This window comes from Pelodiscus sinensis, chromosome 9 (assembly GCF_049634645.1).
Source record: "Pelodiscus sinensis isolate JC-2024 chromosome 9, ASM4963464v1, whole genome shotgun sequence".
NCBI lineage: Eukaryota > Metazoa > Chordata > Testudines > Trionychidae > Pelodiscus > Pelodiscus sinensis.
Genome location: NC_134719.1, coordinates 13,612,654 through 13,637,049, shown reverse-complemented (window position 1 = coordinate 13,637,049; position 24,396 = coordinate 13,612,654). Strand labels below are relative to the sequence as shown.

The 24,396-nt window shown below is 41.9% G+C and overlaps 1 protein-coding gene and 1 long non-coding RNA gene across 5 annotated transcripts in view; one reads left to right on the top strand and one right to left on the bottom strand.

Annotated features, from left to right (window-relative positions):
• The window catches only part of DAB1 (DAB adaptor protein 1), a 777,383-nt gene that overhangs the window by 328,996 nt on the left and 423,991 nt on the right, over nucleotides 1-24,396 (top strand). For all 3 annotated transcript variants that reach the window (XM_075936059.1, XM_014578749.3, XM_075936078.1), the window contains exon 2: nucleotides 14,502-14,573. The gene's annotated coding sequence lies outside the window, so the exon portion shown is untranslated. The remainder of the gene's footprint in view (nucleotides 1-14,501; nucleotides 14,574-24,396) is intronic.
• Nucleotides 485-21,265, bottom strand: LOC142830550 (uncharacterized). 2 transcript variants are annotated; one of them, XR_012905868.1, is made up of 3 exons: nucleotides 20,396-21,265; nucleotides 6,190-6,251; nucleotides 485-619 (listed from the first exon to the last, which is right to left on the bottom strand). It is a non-coding gene; the product is annotated as an uncharacterized LOC142830550 (long non-coding RNA). The 2 variants fall into 2 exon arrangements; XR_012905867.1 differs by lacking the exon at nucleotides 20,396-21,265 and adding an exon at nucleotides 11,319-11,501.

The window sequence follows — 24,396 nt, the reverse complement described above, 5'->3', positions numbered from 1 at the left end:
AGGGCTGGATTCTCCCTTGTATCAGTGTCAATGAGGAGTCCCCATGTTAGTGAAATGTACTGGTGAAAGACAGATATAAGTGAGATCAGAATCAGAGCCAGAATGGTTAAGTGGTGTGCCAAGAAGTGCTATAAAGGAAATGACATTCTCAAAGCTTATTCAAGTCTGCCCTTACGCCTCTTTTCTAATCTCTGAAGACCCGTTTCTTTCAAGGTTGAATCAAGAATGATTTAATGTTGCTCAAAAATCTGGTTCTTTGCGAGGGTATAGACTTTTATCTGTTGTTCTGACTTGGTCTCTCCTGTAATGGATAGCAGCTGTTAGAAAATGTTTATCCGTGTTTTTCAGTAGAAAATTTGGCTTTTGGTTAAACAACTTTTGTGAGATGTGCCTGCTTTCCATAGAAACTGTCTTCTGTTATTTGTCAAAAAGCTAATTACCCAAAACATTTCAGCCAAAAACCAAAATACTTTGATTAGTATATGCCTTACAGGAGCTGTAGTTCACTTGCCTCATGGCTTCCCAGATGGATTTCAGCTCCTGTGATACACCAGTTCTCCTCTCCAAGGTAGGAGGGCATAGTGCATTGTGGGAGAAGTAGCACAACAGAGAATCTGGTCTATAGAGAAAGAATAGTAACTTGAGCTGTCAAGCAATTTACAGAATTAATAATTGCACAATTAAAAATAAGCTGTGAATAATCTTGTGATTAATCATGTGATTAATCATGTTCTTAAAACAATAATACCATTTATATACATATTTTTAGATGGTTTCCATATTTTCTAATATATTGATTTCAATTTCAACACAGAATACAAATTCTATGATGCTCATTTTATATTTATTTTTATTATAAAAATTTGCCTGTAAAAATTTAAAAAATAGTATTTCTCAATTCACCTAATACACGGTAATGTACAGCAATTTCTTTGTCCTGGAAGCTGTACTGTAGAATTACGAACAAAAAACCCCCCCCTGCATTCAAAAATAAAACAATGTAAAACTTTGGTGACTACAAGCCTATTCAGTCCTACTTCTTGTTCAACCACTTTTCTACATTTGCAGAAGATAATGCTGCCTGCTTCTTCTTTACAATTTCACCTGAAAGTCAGAACAGGCATTCACGTGGCATTAAATGCCCGATGTAATAAAAATTCATACGTCCCTTCAAGCGTCAGCCACAATTTCAGAGGACATGAGTCCATGCTGATGATGGGTTCTCCTTGATGATGATCCAAGGCATTGCAGACCAAGGCGTGTTTATTTTCATCATCAAGAGTCAGATGCCACAAGCAGATTTTCTTTTTTTGGCGGTTTGAGTTCTGTAGTTTCTGCATTGGAGTGTTGCTCTTTTAAGACTTCTGAAAGCATGCTTCACACCTCATTACTCTCAGATTTTGGAGGGCACTTCCTCTTGTGTCAAGTGCTGTAGATATTTATAGAAATCTCACATTTGCACCTTCTTAGTGTTTTGTCAAATGTGCAGTGAAAGTGTTCTTAAAATGAACAACATGCTGGATCATCATCTGTGACTGCTATAACATGAAATATATAGCAGAATGTGGGTAAAACACAGAGCAGGAGAAATAATTTTTCCCCAAGGAGTTCAGTCATGAATTAAATTAAGGAATTTTTATAATGAGCTTCATCCACATTGAAGTATGTCCACTGAAATAGTGGCCCAAAGCATGAAGTGCCATATGTATATATAGCATATCTGGCAGGTAAATATCTTGCAGTGTTGGCTACAAAAGTGCCACGAGAACATCTGTTTTCATATTCAGGTTACACTGTAAAAAAGAAGCTAGTAGCATTCTCTCCTGTAAATGTTAAAAGAAACTTGTTTCTCTTAGGGTGTGTCTAGACCACAGGATTTTGTCAACAAAAGTGGATTTTGTTGATGTAACGTTAGCAGAACTCAGCAGTTTTGTTGATGGCAGTAAACCTCATTCTACAAGGAATAACACCTTTTGTCGACAGAGTTCTGTCGACAGAAGGCGTGATTGCATCTACACTGTCCTTTGCATCTTCACTCTCATGTCGACAAAAGTGGATTGCTTTGTCGACAGTATCTGTCAACAAAGCCTCTGTCGACAAAAGCCTGTAGTCTAGAAGTACCCGTAGAGTTTCACTGAACAAGAAGTAGGACTGAGTGTACTTGTTGGCATTCAAGTTTCTCTTTAAAAAGGAAAAAATAAACTGCAATTTCTGATAGCTAACCTCAGCATGCATACACAGACCTCCTTTTACCTTCCAGGACTCAAGAATCAAATCATAGCCTTAAGAAAGGTGATTTTATTAACAAAACCCCAAAATATATACTTGGTTGCTCGGTGTTTTAAAACAATTGAAAAAAGATCAAATTAAAACACAGAAAATTTCATCCCTGGGATTCAGCTTAAGGTTACAGTGTATAGGGGGGCATATGGATTTGGCACAGAGAAGTTTAACCAAACACAAAACAAAGAAAGTTACCTGACCATGTCTAAATAGACATTCCCTATTTACTTATATATCCATGCTTCAAGGTCCAGTCCATTTTCATGCCCAGTATTCTTTGAATGTGTAGTAGTCCTGCCTGAATCAATTCACCTTGTTCCCCCAGCTCCAGCTTTAAACTTAACACAAAGAAAAAGCAACAAGAAGGGTTCCTTCTTTTTTTTTTCCCCAAAGCTTAACACCTTCTCCCATTGGCTCTCCTGGCCCCATTCCAATATTTCCTAGCTACCTGAGTTTAACCCGTTAGTCATTGAACGTTGGGATACCCAGCAAAGGACAGCATTGCTCCTATTCAACACAACAGTGCATATATATGCAATAAGACAATATGAAGTGAGCATGTGCACTCTGGATCCTGAGTTGTAATTGAAATTAATATATTTGAAAATGTTACAAAGATCCAAAATATTTAATAAATGTCAGTTGGTATTCTATTGTTTAACAGTGCTATTAAAACTTTGATTAATCATGATTAATTTTTTTGAGTTAATCACGTGTCAACTGCAATTAATAAAGGCCCTAATAGTAATAAGAGGCAACTAAATTACAGCTTCCATGAGGCACTGCTGTGTCATTTCCAAAACAGAAATATTTTGCATTTTGAATTTTTGCTAAAGAGTCTAAATGTCCCATGCAAAGCTTTAGGGACAATGGGAGGGTGGGGTGAATCCTTCATGCACATGTGTGAGTTCTCCTCTTCATTGCCTATGAAAGAAAATCCACGTTTTCTGACTACATCTAGTGAGACCTCTGTAAAGTGGCCAACACCAGCTAATCATGCAAGATCTTTCACTTCTCATCTTAGAGAGTGATGTGATCTAAATAAATTGATTCATTCTGTTATCTCTATTAAAGAGTAAAAACTTATTAAAAGTTACGATGCAGAGGTATGATGGATATTCCAGTACTTCCCTATACATAGCATAAGAAATAATGGTGTCATCTCAATTGTTGCAATGTGATAGCTGTAAGTGAATGATGACTTGTACTAAGGTTTAGAATTCTGCATGCACATTTCACATGTGCTAAAGGATTACTTTCTGACAAACAAGGTTTTCATTCTACATTGACTCAGTAATTATCCCACATTGGAATGGGCCTTTGTGTTGCCAGCATTTAAGGTGAAATGAAAGTATTTTTAAGTTAAACAATTCTACATTTATTGAAACAATTCTACATTGTTGCTTTTGCACCATAAGTCCCATCCCCCTGGGCTGTGGGCTGAAACCAACATAAGTAAATAAAATAAATACATGTACTCCACAGAAATGCCAATATAAAATAATTATAGCTGTGGATTTAAAAGTATAATCAGCAAGAAATTAGTTTTGTACAATGTTGTCTCATCATTTGCAGCCTGTTTGACAACGTGGATTTTCCCTATGGGCCTGATACTCTTCTGATAGTTGTCTCAGTCAGGATTGACTCCAGATATTTGCTGATGTGATATATATGTGAGGTGACTTCAGTGAGAGTCTGTAGCCATCTTCTCTGCAGTAGAAAGGGAAGGGAGGGAATCCAGGGAATGAGAAGGAGCCTGGGCCTGAGGGAAGAGGATGCCCAGAAGAGAGATGGATAGGAAGCAGCACAGGCATAGAGCAGAAAGGCCAGGACTGAGCAGACCTTGGGTGCATGTTATAGAATCCCTACATTTGGAAACTGGAGCAGTGGGCTCCACTGATGAAATTGCTGAATCCAGTGAGACTCTGTATCTTGGAAGGGTAAATCACACACTCTTTGTGGCGGGCTGAGTTACAAAGAGGAAGCTGCACCTCCCAGTGTGAGGAGGCCATAGAGTGAGAGAGAGGACAGCAGGGAGAGATCCTGTGAGGGAAGGTGTCAGATCTAGCAGAGAGCTAATCCCCAGAACGTGCAGAAGGAGGCACCACCTGTGGTGTGAGAGTACCCAGTGACACACTGCTCTGTACTACTAACAATCATAGTACAACTGCCTTACCCATTACAACGATAGTTTCCCCAATTATCACCTCTAATACCATTAGCTCACAGACATTTACCTTTCCCCACCTCTAATATCATTAACTCACAGACATTTACCTTCCTTCCCCGCCTCCCCCCCCCCCCCCCCCGCATCCCCCTTCTGTTCTGAAATGTGATTTGCCCTTTTCATGTGTGTTCATTTTTTTTAATTGTATCCTTTGGTATATATGGGTGTGACTATTTTCTATGATCTGAGGAAGTGGGTCTGGCCCACGAAAGCTCATCATCTAATAAACCATCTTGTTAGTCTTTAAAGTGCTACATAGTCCTGTATTTTGTTTCAGTATAGCTTCATTGATTCACTTGGAGACACTCCCCATTTACACCAGTATAAATGAGATGAAAATAGGCCACCTCCGTCTACGATGTGCAGCAATAAAACTTAACAAATAGCAATTCTCAATCTAAGATATAGTAAAATCTATTATATTGACCTGAAACTAATTCACAACTAATTTTTCTAAACGTATATAGAGCGCTGTTTTGGTAGCTATCAGTTGGAAATGTTAATGATGCCGCTTCCGGCCTCGTTGCAATTTTTGGCAATGAGTGACGTTGCTTGGGAATGATTCTTCTCTGACTTTCAAAGGTGCAAATAATGAGTAACTTCATTAAATGTAATGGTGTAGCATTAGTGAAGATGAGAGCAGAATTGGGCTCAATGTGTTTCATACCCTCGCTTCCCCCTTCTCTCTCCCCCCCCCACACACGTTATTTCACAGCTACATGTGCTAATGGCAGCACATTATTCCATGATAATGGCTCCATTAGTGCATTTCACCCAAGAAGCAGGCTATGCACCACCACTTTCACTGAGAAATGAATGTGTGCGGTTCCATTGCTAGAAAGAGAGTGCTGCTGTCATTAAGAAGACTGCTTTGCACTTCTACAGTGGGATCTTACCACACTTTATAAACATGAATAAATTAATCTTGCCACAAGATGTCACAGCAAAATTGTGGAACAGAACCCACATTTCCCAGTGTGGTGCAAGAGACCTTAGGCGCATTTCCAAAACTTTCCCATTGTTGCTGTCACAGTTGGCTTTACAATAGCTGGCCTCATGTACATATTGCTACTGCTGCTATTTCAACACAATGTCATATTACCCCAATCAGTGTGGCTATGATAGAACTTGGTAAAAATTAGCACAGCCCATCCATTCTAAGGCATCCCATGCTGCTACCCCTGGGAGAGTTGAACCAGTTTGAATTTGAAACATTTCCTAAATATAGACAGGACTTTGATCCTACATGGATTCCCTAAAAATGATACCGTGATATTGATATTATTGGGAAAAGCTGTGCTGTGGTGTTAGTTGATAGATATGAAAATATTTGCTCCCTCATAATCTTGTGTTGCGATCAGTCTGGGATTCATTCCACCAGTAACAGTTCAAAACAGTAAAATGGCAAGTCCTAAATAAAGTTGTCTTAAACAGCTAAAATTAGTAAAAATGTTACTAATAATGTAATTTATCTAAAAACATTTGTTTGGAACATTTATCTGAAAAACATTTATCTGAAAAAATGGGTATAGAACCATGTTATGATTCAGTCTCCATTTGAATAAATATCCTAAAATGCTGACTGCAGGCATTGTCTTCATTTTACTTCTGTTGGGGCATATATATTTTTAAAATTTAATTTTGATTGGTTTAGTACTTTGGCTTTAGGCATACCTTACCTTTGCATGCTGTAGGCATAGCTAATATTGGTATTTTAAAGCAGAAGACAACCTCCAGCAGCCTGAATGTGGGAGAAAACAAACAAACCATATTATATTTTCTTACTAAATCCACCCATTCAAATGCTACTTAAAAACACCAACACAACTATTCTAACAAACAAAAAACACCTGCAACATATGTGGAAGCTGGCCTCTCTTCAGTGTGTGTGTGTGTGTGTGTGTGTGTGTGTGTGTGTGTGTGTGTGTGTGTGTGTGTGTGTGTGTGTGTGTGTGTGTGTGTGTTAGTTAGAATTGGGTATGAGGCTGCCTGTGTTTCTTTTGGTTGTTGGGGAGACTACTTTTCCTACTACTACACCCACCCCAAAAAATTATGCACAAACCAACTGGCTATATAAGAATCTCAGTAAAATTTTGGGCCAAGTTCTGGAAGTGGAGTAAAGGCTCGCACAATTTTTTGCTCTATGCAGACAGGGGCTAGAGATGGCTATTACATCAGGATGGCAAGCTTGCTAATATCCGTCTGCTCCCTCTCAGATGTAAGTTTTAGCTCAGTGTATTTGTGTAGTGCAGGAGTGGGGAACCTCAGGCCCAGGGGCCAGATGCAGTCTTCGGCTTGTCTGGATCTGGCCCCCAAAGCTCAGGGCTCCTCCCAGGGCTCTCCAGCGCTGGTGTTCCAGCTTCCCCACCAATCCCCCATGGGGCTGGCGCATACAACATCTACTAGCCCAGGGTCCCCTAGACTCTGCTATGCAAGAGGAATGTGGAGAGTGTTTTTCTCCTTCTCAATCAGTGAAGGGCTTGGGGGGTTTTTTTTGTTTTTGTTTTTTCTTTGTTTCTTACTTGTATGCAGCCCCCGACTGATTTTTTCTGTGGATCTGCGGCCCTGACCCTAAAAAGGTTCCCCACCCTGGTTTAGTGCATGGGTCCACTAGCCATAATCTTGACTTATCTACAATTGTCCCTGAACATCTCGAGCCTTGCAACTAGAGAACTTCACACATCTCAGTTCCCACACTAGAGTCACCTGGGGTAAGATTTCTATTGCTGCTGCCCATCTTTGCAGCTAATTGCAAGTCTGATGCTTTTTATACACTTAAAATGGCAGCATAAGGCAAAAGCACATAGAAAATGCCATGCCCCCCAAACAGGATCTGCTATGAAATCCCCATTATAATTAATGACATATTTTGCCATTCTGAACTATTTTGCTATACCTTGCTGGAATAGAATTGAGTGTCATTTTTGGCACTGAAGAGCTGCTATTGTGTAGTATTGTATGTTTGTCCAGCTGTGAGATTTACATGTATTCTTCATTTACCCTTCTAGTGTGCTGTGTGGGTAATTAGCATATTCCCTTCTGTTATAGGACTTTAAAAAGATTCATCAGGACTGTCCTGGAAATGCGCTGGGGTCCAGTGTCATGCAGAATGGCAGTGGCTTGTTCTTAATTATTGTTTATATGCAAATGATCAGTGATTAAAAGGGGAAAAAAAGTGAAGACTAATTTGTATGCCTTAAGTCTAATGATGAAATCAAGAAAAGGAAACAATTGATTTCGACCTTGATCTCTACATCTGGTAATGTGTGTATTTTCATCACTTCCCAAGGTTCTCACTGTCATATTTGCTTTTATGGTGTCAGGTTGAAGGGTACTTCCTGGTCCCAGTGACTGAGAGGTTAGCTCTAGTTTAGCACCTTCCTCCACACATTGACTTCCTTCTTTCATGTCCTTCTTTCCTCCATGTCCTTTGGAAAGATGCTGAGGACAGGCAGCTTCCGGAGCAGAAAGGGGAGAAAGGCAAGAGGAAAAGAAACAGAAAAATGATCCAGCCAGCCCTACCAATCAGTAGGTCTAGTCAGCATGGTTTCTATAGAAGAAAATCAGATCTCATTAATTTTAGTCTCAGAGTATGTCAGTAAAGTAGTGGATAAAGGAGAATGGGGGTATATAGCTATTTACAAAATACAGGACTATGTAGCACTTTAAAGACTAACAAGATGGTTTATTAGATGATGAGCTTTTGTGGGCCAGACCCACTTCCTCAGATCAAATAGTGAAAGAAAATAGTCACAACCATGGTATATATGGTTGTGACTATTTTCTTCCACTATTTGATCTGAGGAAGTGGGTCTGGCCCACGAAAGCTCTTCATCTAATAAACCATCTTGTTAGTCTTTAAAGTGCTACATAGTCCTGTATTTTGTTTCAGCTACACCAGACTAACACGGCTACATTTCTATCACTATAGCTATTTAGACTTTCAAAAGGCCTTTGGTAAGGTCTTTCACAAGACGCTACTTAATAAAACAAGTATCAGAGTGAAAGACAAAATATTGCCATGGATCTAAAACAGGCTAAAAACAGGAAATGGTAGTAATAAATGGGCAATTTTCCTCATGACTAAAAGTTAACAAAAGGAGGCCTCATTAGTTCCAAAGTTTAACACACTTATTAATGATGTGGAATGGAAGTGACCAAATATGCAGATGTTACCAAGTTATTTAGGTTTATCAAGTCTAAAGAAGACTGAAAAGAACTTAATGATGCTATGTGAATGAACAACACAATGGCAGATATAGTTCAGTGCTGACGAAAGCAAAGATTCAACAAAGACCCGCAGATCTGTTATGAGTTTGTATATTAAAACCCTGGAAAAAAATTCTCCTCAGTGTTAGTTGTGTATAGTAATAGACCCCTGTTGGATCTGCTGGTGTTATAAACCATTAACTAGTTTATGGAAGTTGCACATTCTGTTTATTGATGACCCTATGGGTTAATTCCTGCAGCCCTTATTTATTCATGAAGCCAATAGGAATTTAGAACATGGAGCATCTGCAGTGGGCCTTATATTACTCTAGGCATATTCATCAATCATAATATGTGTGTCCTTCAAGAATTCTTTCGGTCTTCCTTTTAGGGTTCTGTGTCTCAAGAATGATTGTACCCTTAGTTTCAAATTAATATTCAAAATCTCTTTCCAGAAGCTCAGAAGAGAAGTTATTATAAATCTTTTTATGTTCTATTCATTCCTTCTTTTAAAATCATAACAATTCTTTGCATAATTCTGTTCAAGGATCACAAAACACTTTATAAACCTTAATTAATCTAGCCTTAGGCGTCACTGTGAGCAAAGCATTATTATCCCCAATTTATACATGGGTAAACTAGGCAGAGAGTCATCTAATCTCTTGCCCAAAGTCACACAACAAATCATTGGCAGAGCTAGGAATCAAGGCCAGATCTTCTGACTCACTTTAATGACTAGACCTTGCAACCTCTCCCTATCTGTTGTTCTTTTTTGTCCTAAACAAAAATGTAAAATGGAGATAGCAAAATATATTTTATCTTTTTGTCCCTCAGCCTGGCTTTTGCAGTTGAAAGCGGTCCCTCTAAAATTGATTTAAGACACCTACTGACCTCTGAATTAATTGCAGCCTGCTGTCTAGCTTTCTTCTGTTTGCCGCCTACTTCCCCTACTATCGAGCTAAATCAGAAGCCACTAGGTGTCCCTTTCTGAGCAAGAAGCTAAAACCCTGAGTCTCCATCATTAGTGAGAGAAAGCTTTTACGGAATTGAAACATTGCATTGTTATGATTTGTAGAACAAAAGCTAAATAAGAATTGTAACATTTAGTTATGGACTTCCACTTCATTTCTCTCTAATGCAATGTAAGCTGCCTATAGCAATCTTTTAAATGTAATGATTAAGACTATTAAAGGAAATACTATACAAAGCAACATTTTTTCAGTCCAAAGTAATATTTAGGGCACAGTTTTAAGTGAAGATAAAGTAATGACTACTGTTCAATAATTTTGATGATAAATTTCCCTAGAGGATAAAGAGGAAGAACAAAAGTAGGCTGTATTTAATCATGCAAGATAAACAAATGCAGGCATACAAATATTTGTGGAGATACAATTTCTCTAATGATGGTAAGGTATTCATTCCATGGAGACAAGATCCCAAAGACCTCTGCTCTACTGATCAATACTTGGAACGTATATTGATTTCCAATTTAATAGTGTTAACTTCTTAGCTGTTAAAAAGATCTCTTGGTATCAATTTTCACCTTGCCTAATTTTCATTATATGTGAACACTATTATGAGAAAGCAAACCAAGGTCTCATCTGGTGTGATGATTAGCTCTAGTGACTTCAGATTTGTAATGTTCAAAGATTTACTTTTCTTATGTAAGCATTATCCTAGCATGAAATGTCTGTTTAAAGGCAATGACCTGAGAATTGCCTTTATTCTAGCCTGACATACATTTTCCCTAGTGTTTCTTAATTTTATTTATGTATCCCAGTTCCCAGATGAAATAATACACTAATTAATAGTGCCATTTATTACAGATATGTTTTTCTCTTTTAACTGTTCATGCCAAATGACTCTGATGTCAGCTGATCAGATTGCTAAATGGCCAGACTTTATTTAAGCAATAAGACACACATGACAAGCAGTGCATTCCTGTGTGATTATGCCTCCAGGAATGTTAGGAGATACAAGGTCAACGGCCTCAGCAACTTTTAACTACCTGAAAAGTGCAGTGTAATCCTTTGGAAATGGAGCGTCTGGACTGTCTCATTTCAATTTCAGAGAGATAATTATTTCTTTTTTAAAGTAAATACATGCATTACTTTCTGTAATTAACATGGGCATGACATTCCTGACTAGCAATCAGAAAACATTTCTGTCCAGAGTTCTCAGAGCTCTTAATTTCAAGGACAGTTCTGGCAAGCAAAGTTACTTGGTTTTTAAATGGTATCTTGTCATCTTTGTCTATTCAGTCACATCTTGCTTTAGCAAGGAAAATAAGGTTTACACTTCAGTCCTATAGATGTGTGTATACTTAACTACATTTTACTGTGGCTTTTGCTTTAGCAACTGAAATGTTAACTGCATTTTGATCGCAATAATCTTCATATTACTGGTGGTGGTATGTAAGCCAGAAAAAAATACAACTTGGCTTTTAGCTTCCACATTGAGCCTGCAGAATTAGACATTGTAAACGGACCATATGTAGTATAGATTCCGTGAGAGATGACAAACACTGAAGCTCACAACATCATTCTTAGAATCACTTTGAAAACCAGCACAGTTTGAATAAGATTCCCGTTGTCCTTACCATACATTGTTTCTTTACTGCGCTTCAAGGAGCAGAGTCTTCTCTTGCGTTCCTTTAGCTCCCATTGAAATAATGTGAAAGTGAAAGAAAGGCCAAGTGCATGATTCAGAGGTGAACATGGACGAGCATAAAGAAACATAGGACCTCCAAGTGATGGGGGGAGGTTGAGTTTCCACAGGTTTTAAGAGAGCTGTCAGGTCTGGAGGGGGATGGAGCCCTGAAGCTGTCGCTCTTGTGACAGGACCCTGTCAATATGTCACAGATAGCCAGGAAGAAGTTTATGCCACACTGAGCATTATTTATTTAGTGCCCCGCCACACTTGCCCGCTTCAAAGGGTGGGGGAGGTGCGTGTGTGGCAAAGATCACTTCCTGGTAAGAAGGGTGATGGCCTTCTATGGGGAGATAACAATTACCTGATCTATATTGTCAATCTTTTGGGCTCCACGGAGGTTGATATCTGTATGTTCTTGCCTCTTCACAGGCCCGTTGATGGGGGGAGAAAGAGGGCCAGAGTTTCAAAGGGGCCTGGAGCTCCTGGGTGCCACTGCCACTGCCAGAGCCCTAAGCTCCTTTGAATTGCCACCAAAACGCCACTCCCTATGGCACTAAGGGGAGGCATACCGCAGGCTGGGCTGCACAAAGGATTCACTCCCCTTCACTCTGCCCCTTCTACCTAAAACCCTGCCCCTTCCAGAATGCAGAGCTGTGCCCCCTTCTCCTCCTCTCCCTACACAACTTGCCCTGTTGCCTATTTGAGCCGTCTTCAGCTGCTTCTTTCAGGAGGAGGAAACATGATGCCACTCATCTGTGTTCTGTTCATAGCATATGTCCAGCAGTCTTTCCCCATTGGTGGAATACAGGGTGTCGCCTTGTATTTGCCCTTCACATTGATGTATATTGTTGTTGCCTGACTAGGGTTTATTGTAAAATACAAGTTTGTGCTTGAGTAAAAGTGGCTTAAATATTACTTAAATTCCTAGGCAAGAAGACAGAAACAGAAGAGAGAGGTAAACAAGAACTTCAGTATCTGATCAGGGCAGCCATGATTTCAAAATCATTGTTTACCCATCCCACTCTTTCAGCCTCGCTTAAACATTTTCCTTTTTATTGGCAAATATAGCTCTGCAACAATAAAAACCTGCTAATTTACAGTGGATGAAATAAAAAAATACATGACGGTTGCAGCGTCACCAGCCGGAGTCTGTCAGGAGGACCAAGACAGGGAGAAAGAGGGTGGTTAGCACTATAGCATTAAACTGAACATGGACCGTAGATGAGCTAACACAGTTACAATTCAGCCACTGCAGCTAGAGATCTGCTGACACTAAAAAGCTTTCATATAGCTATGCCAGTAAAACTGAACTTTGACTGGTGGTTTGCTCCAGTTTCCCCAAGCAACAGAAACACCACCAGCAAAATTGCACCTACCCTAAGTACTTTTTCTGACAAAGCTTTGTTGGTCAAAATCATGCTGCTGGCTGGCATAGCTCCTACAAGCAGGAGGCTAGAACAGTTTCTACAGTGGTGGTGCTGACAGCCATTGTACTAAATTGTACACCCTGTTTATAATTAAAACCATTTCAAGCCAGGGGGTGATGCACCACCCCTTGAACATCTAGTTCCAGCACCTATGCTTTCAAGCATAGACACAGCCTAGGTGATGTTATGGCTGTGAATTTCAAAGGATCCTAATTAGCTAGACATTCAACATTCACTGAAATTAAACGAAAACTCCCAGCATGCAACAATATTTGCGATGTTCCATGTACCTGAGGTCTATTCTTCATACAGTTTTTGTACTAGTGTGATTTTTATAATGAGATACTTATATAAGTATAATGCCAAATGTGGACACAGTTATTCTATTCTAATAGAGTACATCTACACGGCCGGGCAAAAGTTGAATTAAGCTACACAACTTCAGCTACGTCCATTGCGAAGCTGAAGTCAAAATAGCATGATCTGGCTTTTGGTGTTGTCTACACAGCAGGAAGTTGATGGAAGAACACTCTTCCTTTGACTTCCCTTACTCCTCGTGAAATGAGGGTTACAGTAGTCGGAGTAAGAAGTCCTTCATTGCAACATTATTTTGAAATAATGTCTTGCTGTGTAGACGTACATTTTGTTATTTTGGAATAACGTCCGTTATTCTGAAATAATGCTGCTGTGTAGACATACCCGATAGTGTTTTTTCCCAATATAGCTTATTCCCCTTTCTGTAACAATAAGCGGTAACAGAATAAACACACATGTCCACACTAAGCTGACTGTATTGCTTTATCTTCACTGCTATAATTAAAGCAGTGCCACTTTTCTGAGTAGACATGGCATTAGTTGCCTGCCCTCTTGCTCTGGTGAAAGGTGCTGCTTGTCTAAGGAATGAGCTTTCTGAAGCAGAACAAATTGTTCAGGGAGAGGGAAAACGCTTGCTCTTGTAGCCTTTTCTTGCTCCTATTCTTCAAGCGCTTATGACTGGTGGAGTGGGCAGAAGAGACAGAAGAACACAGTTTCGGGGAGGGAGATGAGAGCGAGAGGCAGAGTTCAGAGAGGCCCTGTCTGCTCCCTTATGCTTATCTTGCTGCCCTCTGTCAGCTCCTAGCAGAGGAGCGAAGAGAAGGCCAAGCCTGTGACAAGTCCCGTAACACAAACTACCTGCTGAAGTATAGGAATACTTAGGACATGGATAGCTAGTATCAAGCCTCCAAACTCATGTCAGGGAGACACATCCATAAAGCCCTTCCCAAGTTAAATGGGAGAGGAGTCCAGCTTAGATGGAAGGAGGGTTTGGAGGCAAGGAGAAAGGGGGGAATACTCAGAACGGCTGACCTAGGGAATACTGTGAATACTGTTGTTCATTTACAGAGGGAAATGAGGGGAAAATAAGGACAAACACTGTATCATTACAGAGCACATTTTGGCCAAATATTTTTGTACTCTTAAATAAGGTACAGTTATGTATATGCTGTATTTTTTAAGAATATTGCAGTTGTAGTATTCTTATCATAGGTATACTATAAAATTGATGTCTATGAAACTTGATTAGCCTCCTGCAACCTCTTATGTGATAGTTGACTCTAAACCTTGATTTTGTACTAGGTCAGCATATGACTTGATGTTCATCAGAACTCTGGATTAGTAATGGCCATTTTCTTATTGTTGTTCATTTGTTTTGTTTTCAACAGTGAGCAAGACATGGTGGCTCTGAGTGGGATCTAGTCTTCATGGTTGAAAGGAATTTTTCGTACAGGACCAAGGTAATGCTGTTTAAAGCAAAAACTGTGTCAACCTGATGTTGATGGCAAAAGTCATTTTGGGGATGTTCACTGATGATAATATGATGTTCAAGGATTTTAGCTGGGGGAGGTTAATTAGCATTTACTGACAAATATCATGTGACTACTCTCTGTAACAGACATGTTACGTTTTGAGTGCCCTTTGTAATTGCCTCTGGAAAGAAAGAAATCAGAGTATCTTTTTTTCTGCAGCTATTTTTTTACAGAACTATTATTCTCTCCTGTGATACCCTTTAGTAGATGCATTTAACATCACCACTCTCAATAACGTAGATGTCTCATACACTGCTGCAGTGCCGTCTAGATCCTCAACTAAACACATCCTGGGAGAGAGTATAAATAGCCCTGAAGACTGAAAAAAAATGCATTGGAAAACAAGAGAAAGAAATGGTCTTGCATAGCGCATATGGTCAGGGGGATTGACAGGCTTAGCAGGATCCTGGGCATTCTGGGGGAGGTGGCACCATGCTCCTGGAAGGAACAGGGTCTCAGGTGGAAGGAGTGGGCCTAGGGAGCCAGCCCCTAGCACTTCCGGGACCACACCACTCCATGCTCCCCTCCCTGCACTTCCCAGACCACACCACTCCGTGCTTCCCTCCCCACTGTCCCTCTAAGGGCTCTGGAGCAAACCACCCAGTGCTCCTGCAGCAACATAAAGGGCCCCGGGCTGCAGCTGTTGCTACAGAAGTGGCAGCTGCAGCTGGGAAACCCAGGCGCTAAGGCAACTTCCCCCTTTGCCTGCTCCCCATCGGTGGGCCTGCATGCAATATAATCAATAATTGTTGTTTGATAAAGGAGAATGTTCTAGCAATTTACCTTGTGTGGGCGGATGTGCTATTTAAAAAAGACACAGTCAGATCTATTTAGCCGACTGGTTTATGAAAGCTGTTCGTGTCAGTTTGTGTCTCTTATTTATAGCATATAGCTGAGTGAATGATGCGCTAGTCGCAGTCCTTCCAAGACAGTTTTAATTAGCAACATTGGCTATCAGGAAAGCAGTAAGTCTCTCATCCTGTCATAGATATATCCACTTTAGACTAGCTAGAAATCTCATTCACTACCACATGAAACTCCTCTCCTCTGGTCCCACAAGTAGAGACAGGGCTGGATTACCCAATAGGCAGACTAAGCACGTGCTTAGGGCACCAGCAAATCAGAGGAACCAAAAAAAAAGAGATTTTATGTTATAGTATTGTTTTTATTTTGAATTACATATGGGGGGGGCACCATAATCTTTTCAGTGCTTAGGGCCTCCAAAGGTCTTAATCCAGCCCTGAGTAGAGACAAGGACTCCAGGCTTTCATAGGCTGTCTGAGGTGTTGAGCATTTGCTGCTTGTATGGCGCAGGAAGCAAATGGAAGATGATGCCGTTCTCTGTTGTGTCCTCGGGAGAGTGGAAGACTCCCCAAGGCTCAAGCATGTTGTTGCACCACACCACTTCACCAGGGTCAGAAGAACTTCAGTGACTTTTCAAAGGTAAAACCTAGTAGAAACGTGAGCCTGCCGTGCAGGTGCTAAAGCGGGGGCTGTTGATCTGAGTTGCTGGCATTCCTGGTTTGTGTCACTGGCAGTACAACACAGAGTGCAGGGTGGTTCAGAGGTGAACCACTGTGGTGGGAGGCACAATCTCTCCTGGAACTACCTGTTGTGCAGCCTTTAGGAAGCTGCAGCCCACGCCGCCTGGTGAGCCTGGCCTGAGACCTGTCACAGAGAGGAGCAGGCCTATGCCCTCCCTGCCCTCAGAAGCGAGGATGTACGCCACCAGGGCTGTCACAAGTGGCTTCTGAGCTTCTCCAGGCCAAGGGGCTGCGAGTGTTGCAAGCCTGGGCAACGGGAGCCTCCTTGCCCACTCTCCCGATGAGCTCCTTTGTGAGGGAATTGTCTTGCTCCGCACTACCAGCTTCCTGGGACGAGTAACTACAGTTCCTGTCATTACCACACAGGAGCACAGGGGTGTATAGGAATGGCTGTGCTGGTTCAGACACACAACCGCTTGAGAGCCCTGTGTGTGAAGACCGTGGGTGTACCTCTCTGCCTTCCCCTGACCACTGGCTGCTCTCCTCCCAACCTGCCAGTGGCAGCAAAGAGCAACAATACGAAAAACCTCTCTAAAGCTCTTGTTATGTAGCATTTTTGTACCTTCTGTGGCATACACAGAATGCATGGTGGTGGTGTGTAATGGTTTCAGAGGCTCTGCTTGAAGGGGACATGTGAGCTATGGAATTATACTGTCTTCACACCCCAGCAAAGTGTTCATTGTACCACCCCACAGCTTTAGGCAGCCTGATCATATATACAGAATGTTATTAGCATGAGAGAGAGGTTTTCTTGCATACCTTTCTGTGGCCCTGGCTCTGGAAACCAAACCACACTTGGGAAAGAGAAAGTCAGATGAAGCATATCACCACCCAACCACCACTGTAAATTCATGGGGACTCACAGGCTGATAAGAGAACTCGGAGGAGAGAGAGACAGGGATTTTTAAAAAATGCTGTTATAAATAGAAAAAGACCTGAAGAGCAGGTGATCCATGGGATAGTAAATGAAGGGGGTGCCTTCCATTGCAAATTGCAGATAGTCGATCTAACCAGAAAAGGGGGAAAGGTGTCCAACAATCCACTCAAATTTAGTCCATGCTAGGAAAAAGTTTGCGAGCCCCTGGCTCAGCAGAAACAGATGTAGGATTTTCAGTTTTCTTTGGTACAGCTGTGTTTTGAAGCCACGGTTCTGAGCACGTTATTTAAGAAATGTTCATGATTTGAAAGTTATCTAGTACTTGTCTTCGATCCACATAAATAGTAGTCGACCTGCTCACTGAACTTGTGCAAATCAACTCTCTGCTCTGTGCCTCAGCTTCCACATCTGTAAAATAAAGAGAATGAAACTTCCCTCCTCTGTGAAATGCTTTGGGATCTACAGGTGAAAAGCGCTTTAAATGAGCTGAAGGAAGAAGGTCTGCAACAGGCAGAATTCCAGCTGCTGTGGCTGAATTCTTCCTGGGGACCTTAGAAAATGTACATTCTCCTCTCTGAAACTGATGAGCTCTACTGGCTGGTAGGAGACTGTGGATCCACCCTCCCCCACTCTTTTTGGGGTTAGAACACCTAGGGGTGCTAGTGTAATGCTGACAGGTGGGACTGAACTTGGGATCTCTGGAGCTTAACGCATGAGCCTCTATCGCTTGAACTAAAAGCCAGCAGGCTCTCAGCTAAGGCTGCAGAGCACGCTCATTCTTTCTCTCCGCATGAGGTCCAAGTGCTACTACATGGGATAGTGAACCATGCCCAGAAGGTGTGTGAGTTACACTAGCAGGAGCATAGTGATAGAAATGTAGCAGGGGCAGTAAGTTCATTTCCATGTTATATTGTGACTTGCTGCTGTGCAAGCTTCGTTCTGTGTCTTCCTCCACATCCCACTTGTGCAGAGAGCCAGTAGGGGTTGGACATTTCAGTTTTTAAAAAACTCGGTTGCTCTTGTTTTGAAGTAGGGATTGCTGGCTGAGGTTGTGTGGCCTCTGTTACGTAGGTCGGATGTTAGGATCATTATGGTCTCTAACTCTTGAAGCCAATATCTGGTCTTAAACAGATCTGGCATTACTTAGTTCGCGTGACTATATGGGATATAAAATTACAGACAAAGACAATATGCTCCTGTGTTTGTGCCTAGAGCCTTCCAAGGCGATAATGAAGTACCCAGAATGAGATAAAACAACCGAAAGGGCATCTCAAACTGGCATGCAGAACTGCGGGATATGGATCATTATTGCTGCTTGGCACAGCGTATTTTAATTGGTGTAAAGTCCCGCGTTTCTAAACAAGGGAGCAAACAGAGGAGGGGAATGATCTGAAGAGCTGAGGTTTCATCTCAGAGCAGTTGAGGGAGTCCTACTGGGAAGATTATTATTTTTTTTTTTTTAGCATAACAACAAATCCCACTGTATCTGAGGTTTCCCCAGGTAGCAGAGCATGAAAGAGGAAGCTGAGAGCTAATAGGTGTGGAAGAGGGAAGCTGGGAGAGAACTAGAGTAGAACGCAGAAGCTGAGAGTGCTTTCCAGAGTGACAGAGAGAAACCTAATGAGGACTGCAGTTGCACGTAGCATAGAAGAAGCGAGGAGAGGGAATTATAGCCACGAATGGGGCCTACATTGTGCAAGAGGCCGATTTTTTTTTAATAGCAGCAGCTGAGCAGTCACATGAACGCTATTTTGAAATAACAAAAAAAAAATACCACTATAGAAAGGGCGTGGACGTATTGCAAAGGGTCCAGCGGAGGGTGACCAAAATGATTAGGGGGCTGGAGCACATGAGCTATGAGGAGAGGCTGAGGGATTTGGGTTTGTTTAGTCTGTAGAAGAGAAGAATGAGGGGGGATTTGATAGCAGCCTTCAACTTCCGTTAGGGAGGTTCCAAAGAGGATGGAGAGAGGCTGTTCTCAGTAGTGACGGATGGCAGAACAAGGAGCAATGGTCTCAAGTTACAGTGGGGGAGGTCTAGGTTGGAAATTTGGAAAAAAACTATTTCACTAGGAGGGGGTGAAGCACTGGAATGGGTTATCTAGGGAGGTGGTGGAATCTCCATCCTTAGAGGTTTTTAAGTTTCAGCTTGACAAAGCCCTGGCTGGGTTGATTTAGTGGGGATTGGTCCTGTATTGGGCAGGGAGCAGGACTTGATGACCTCCTGAGGTCTCTTCCAGCTCTATGATTCTGTGATTGTTCCTCATGAAAAGTGGGAGTTATTATTTTGAAATAACCAGCCCATTATTTCAAAATAACGTGCTTGGTAGAGTGGACATGCCTAGTGCAGACCGAGGCTAAGGGATCTGCCTTATGGACCCTGTTGACGGGAACAGCCTGTGCCCATCTAGCACTTCATAATGCTGCATGCAGGACCCATTCAGAACTCCCTGGTAAGTGTAAGGATAGAACTCAGATCTCTCTGCTTTAAAAGCACAAGTTCCTGTTATTTGTACTGAAGACTTTCCTGCAGTTGACAGCACTACAGAGATAGTGACACACAAGTGAGCAATTCCAATTATACCCACCAGAAGCAGTGCTCCACATTCACATTCGTCTGTGTGTTACAAGTGCTAAAGGCTTGGTTTTGCTAGCAAGGACCTGACGCTGTTTCTAGGCAACTGTAGATGGGTGGACTCCATGAAATTTGCATGGACCAGCAAAACATAGGTAGGAGTCACCCTTGGAAAGTGGACTGCTTCCTTGAGCTTCCTATCTGGAGTCTTCCCTGGGACTGTACAGGGATTTGGAGGCCATAGACTGCTGTACAGGCTCTTTGGAGCTGTCTATGATGGAGAAGGCTGTGGTAAGGAACCTCTAGAGGTCTCATATATAATATAGGTGCCGTGAAGAGATAGAGGTACCTTTTCCTCAGGTGTGCTCTAGGCAAGTGTTTTAATAAATGAGACCAAACTTAGCTGGAGGGATCATAGCAGCCTCCTGTGTGGCTTTTCCTTTTTAAAAGCTCTCCTATTAGCCTTGATTTCAATTCCTGCAATAATGCTAAGGCTCTGGTTTAAACCCACAGAATAAAGGGGGTTCACAGAGTAAGATGCAATGGTCAAAAGAGGCACAAAGTGGTTAATAATTGCACGTGCCCTATGGGTTATAATACCTAAGCACAGTGGGGGGTGAGCTAAGCAAGCAGTAAATAATGACTTAGTCCCCCACTGAGAATGCATTTCTCTAATGTTGTCTGATGCTGGGTGTTTCACACCTAACATTAATTATATGATAATGCAGTTTTTTGTATTTAATAATGTCTCTTACCTCTGTGTTCTAGCACTCTGCTTCCCATTGAAGGTAATGCTGGTAGATGTCTGACAAATTAGTTTCAAGGCAGCGAAGTCTATCGTGAGGCTCTACTGTTCACCCCATTTAACTTCTTCAAACAATAAAATAAACCTACTCTCAGTCTTGTTTTCAAATTTGTATCAAGTCTCGGAATGTATGGCCTTGAATTGCTTGCTAAAGGGGAGCATGTCTGGAATCAAACCAGACAGTTTGATTCACAGAGGAGCATTTTACCACTGAGGTGGGATGTCACGGAATTTCTTTTCTTTTCTTTTCTTTTCTTTTCTTTTCTTTTCTTTTCTTTTCTTTTCTTTTCTTTTCTTTTCTTTTCTTTTCTTTATGCACCAAAGCTGAGCGAATAGCCTGAGTTCCTTAACCCCTTCTTCTCTGTTCCCTGCTGATTCGCAGCTTTGCTTGTGGATGTGGAAACGGGCAAAAGATGGAGCTTTGTCAGTTTTCAGATGCTTGCTGCATCCTGTTGTGTGGCTGGTCATTTATTTGGAATTAGATTCAGCCACTCATGCTGATGCTGATTAAGTGCTCTTCTCCACAAATGAACCCACTGGTCTGACACCAAAAGCCTGCTGAGGCTGCTTTTAGGGTTGTGAAGCATATACGGCATCCCTTGCTTAGGGCCAGGGGAGCTGGCAGCCTCACCAGGCCCTTGGCAAGGTGTGGGGAGGAAGCAGCTGCATGTTCTTAGACAGGTTGGAGCCTCAAGTGGAAGGGGAGGTGCTGAGGGCAGCTGGACCTCAGCAGCATCAGAACTGTGGTCTGCCCTCCCTAGCCTCCCCAAGCCGTCTTAAGAGCCACTCGGAGCACACAGCATGGCTCTCTGCTGGCAATTTAAACAGTTCTGGTGGCCAGGAGCCCTAGGCCCCTTTGGAACTCTGGGCCCTAGGGCAACTGCCACTTTTGCTCCCACCTCCACCCTCTTGGTGGGCCTGCTTAGAACCGTGCCTCAAATAGACGTCTAATGCAGTGTTTGAGTGTTTCTCTAAGGAGTTCATCCTGACATTAGAGATTGCTAGAAATTTATGGGCTCGCAACGTTATTCTGCCACAGCCAGAATTCTGCCAAGCCCCAAAATCCAGACAGGGATGATTTAATGACAATGGGAAAGCATATGACTTATTGTAGTTAATTTACTGTTTCGTGCAGTGCCACAGAAAAGCGTAGTGGTTCTTGCCCTAAGGAATTAACAACTTAACTGGGACAATCACGCAGCAATAGAGGACATTAATACATTTTTATATAGTCAAATAGAGATTGCCAGACTGGATTCAAATCCCTTCTCTGATAGTGGGTAGCACCCGGTGCTTCTGTGAAGGTTGAAGGAAACTCTGTAGTGCACAGTGCTGGAATAGCCTGCCAAGGCAGGAAATTTATTTCTAACCCTTGTCTGTTACTGGTTGGGTTATGCCCTGAAGTATTATGCCCTGAAGTATTAGACTTATCTCTTGAAAAAGATCTTATCAAATGTAACTGTGAAGTTATTTTTGTACAACATAGATATTTACCCTTGATTGAAGTCTGCTGAGCTCTTGGCTTCAGTCATATCAAGTGGCAGTGAATTCCACTGGTTAATGCTGTGAGGGTTTTGTTGTTTTGTTAAAAAGCTATTCCTGTTATCAGGTTTAAATTTGCTGCCTTTCAGTCTCGTTGTCTTTCTCCAGATTTATACAGCGGTAAGTAAATTGGAGGATTCAATTTACGTCCTGTAAGCTATTCATTTTCATGTATACCTTGGTCTTGTCCCCTCTTATGTATGTCTTCTCTAAACTAAAGTCTTGCCCCACATCTTTCCTTGCTTCTAATCATTTTCGGTGCTCATCCCTGAATCCCTTTTATTTCTGGTACACCTTTTTGTGAAAGGATGAATAGAATTGAACCAAGTACCCTGGGTGCGGTGGACCAACATAAAGGCACTGTGCTACTTTTCACTGTTGTTCTCTATCCCATTCTTTATACATCTTCAATTATGTTTGCCTTTTTCATCCACTGTTATACAGTGAGTGGAGTTTTCACTGGGCTTTTATTTCTCATAGAAATGCTGCCTCAGAAAAGAATAGCTAGATTATTACTGCCCTAACCTTTTTGCAGCTAGAAAGTGGGACATCTGGAGTGAATAACTGTGGCCATTGAAAAAGCCCTATGTTCGTGCAACATCTGCGTTAACATTTTTCATGCTGTTAGGGACCTACTGGCTCCCAAGGCATCTTCAACTTCAGAACTTTTAGAAATGGCTGTAAAGAAATCTCACTTCTTATACTTCCATCCATTTTTCAGCCTAGACAGCTTTTCATTGCATATTACAGAGGTGCCAAAGGCATATCAGTGGTCCATAGGGCCTTGGCTGCTGGTCTTCCAAATGAAGCATTTTAAGAACCACACAGAAGAGGACTGAATGAACAGATGGTTCAAGAAGGCAGATTTCTCTTAGAAAGAGGTCCACAGAGTGCACAAATGATAGACCTACTTGTCTCCCATGTGAATTTCCAGCTGTTTACCAGTGGGTTGTGAGAAATGGGGCTGACAGACTCACTCAGCCCCTAGACAAGGTAAAGGTGGCCAGCTTCATGCCCTGGGCATAAGGGGCAGGAAGGGCTGGGCTCCCTCAGGCAGCCTTCTGGCCTCAGTGCCGCCCGGGGCTCCAATGGCAATTTAAAGGGCTTGGATCCTTTTGAATCGCCAGGCCCTTCAGCAGCTGGCCCTTTTGCCCTTCTCCCTTCCCCCCATGTTGTTGGGCCTACTGGTAAAAAAGGAAAGTGATGCCTTGCTAGAGGTAAGGATGTGCACGTAGGTGCTGGGGCCAGAGATGCTCCCATGTCTCCTGAATTGATGCAGTAATAGTAACCCAAACACATTGTTTTTGCCTTCAGCACCCCCACTATAAAAGTTGTCCCAGAACCCCTGGATAGGGACACTCATGCTCCACGCAAATCAGTTCATATTACAAATTAAATGGGAGAATGCACTGGGACAGGAGTAGAGGAAAGGTTATGTAGCTTCCAGATGAGTAGCTTTTGAGAGACATGACATGACCTGGATAGCTAAATTAAACTTACAATGAATTCAACACTTGGGAATCAACAGACTAAAGCAGAGAAGATGACAAACCTTGAAGTTTGAGTCTGGAGTTTGGACCCTCCAAGGCTCAGAGGAATTAGGTCCAAAGGCTTTGGGTCATACCAGATATTTTAGGAAATCCACAAGAAGGACTGAAGAATGTTACTACAGTCATCTTACTATATATTTGAGAAATGCTCATCTGTCTGTCTGTCTGACCATCTGTGTGTCAGTTGTTCCTAACCGGTAAGAGATAGGGCCATTAAATTTGGTAGGAAGCTTCCTCTTATCATAACTTAAAGCCAGACCAGGGTTTGGTTGTGCCAGAACAATGGGATATGCATGAAATGTGATTGTTTTGTATCAAATGGAAAGGAGGGGTATGATAGCAGGGACAGTTATACTTACACATGTCCATAGGGGGACAGCAAGCATGGGAGAAAGTAATACACATGAATGACCACAGGGGGGCAGCAAGTACACCAGGCAGAAGTTGCTGGCTGGCAGCACATCCCCAGCCTACCCCAGAAAGAAGTTGTGAGCCGCTGCACATCCCCCGCCACCCTGGGCCAGCTGGCCCTGGACTTGGGCTACGCCAGGTAAGTCTTCCAGTATGTTAAAAAAAATAAAAACAGCCCTGATTGTATCTTTTGCACTAACCCTCATGAACTATTTTCTACATCTGTCTCTTGTCTTAAAAAGACATCTGGGGAAATGTAACTATTCTTTCTTTTTTTTCCTCTTCCCACATATTGTACTTTCGATAGTAAGGTACATCATGTCTGTCTGTTCCTTACATACACTAGTGGCACATTTTATTAAAGTGAAGTGAGACTGGAATTTAAAAGGACTGTAGAACTGAGACAGTTGGAATTAGGCAGAAAGGTTGTTTAAAGGCATTACAGTGC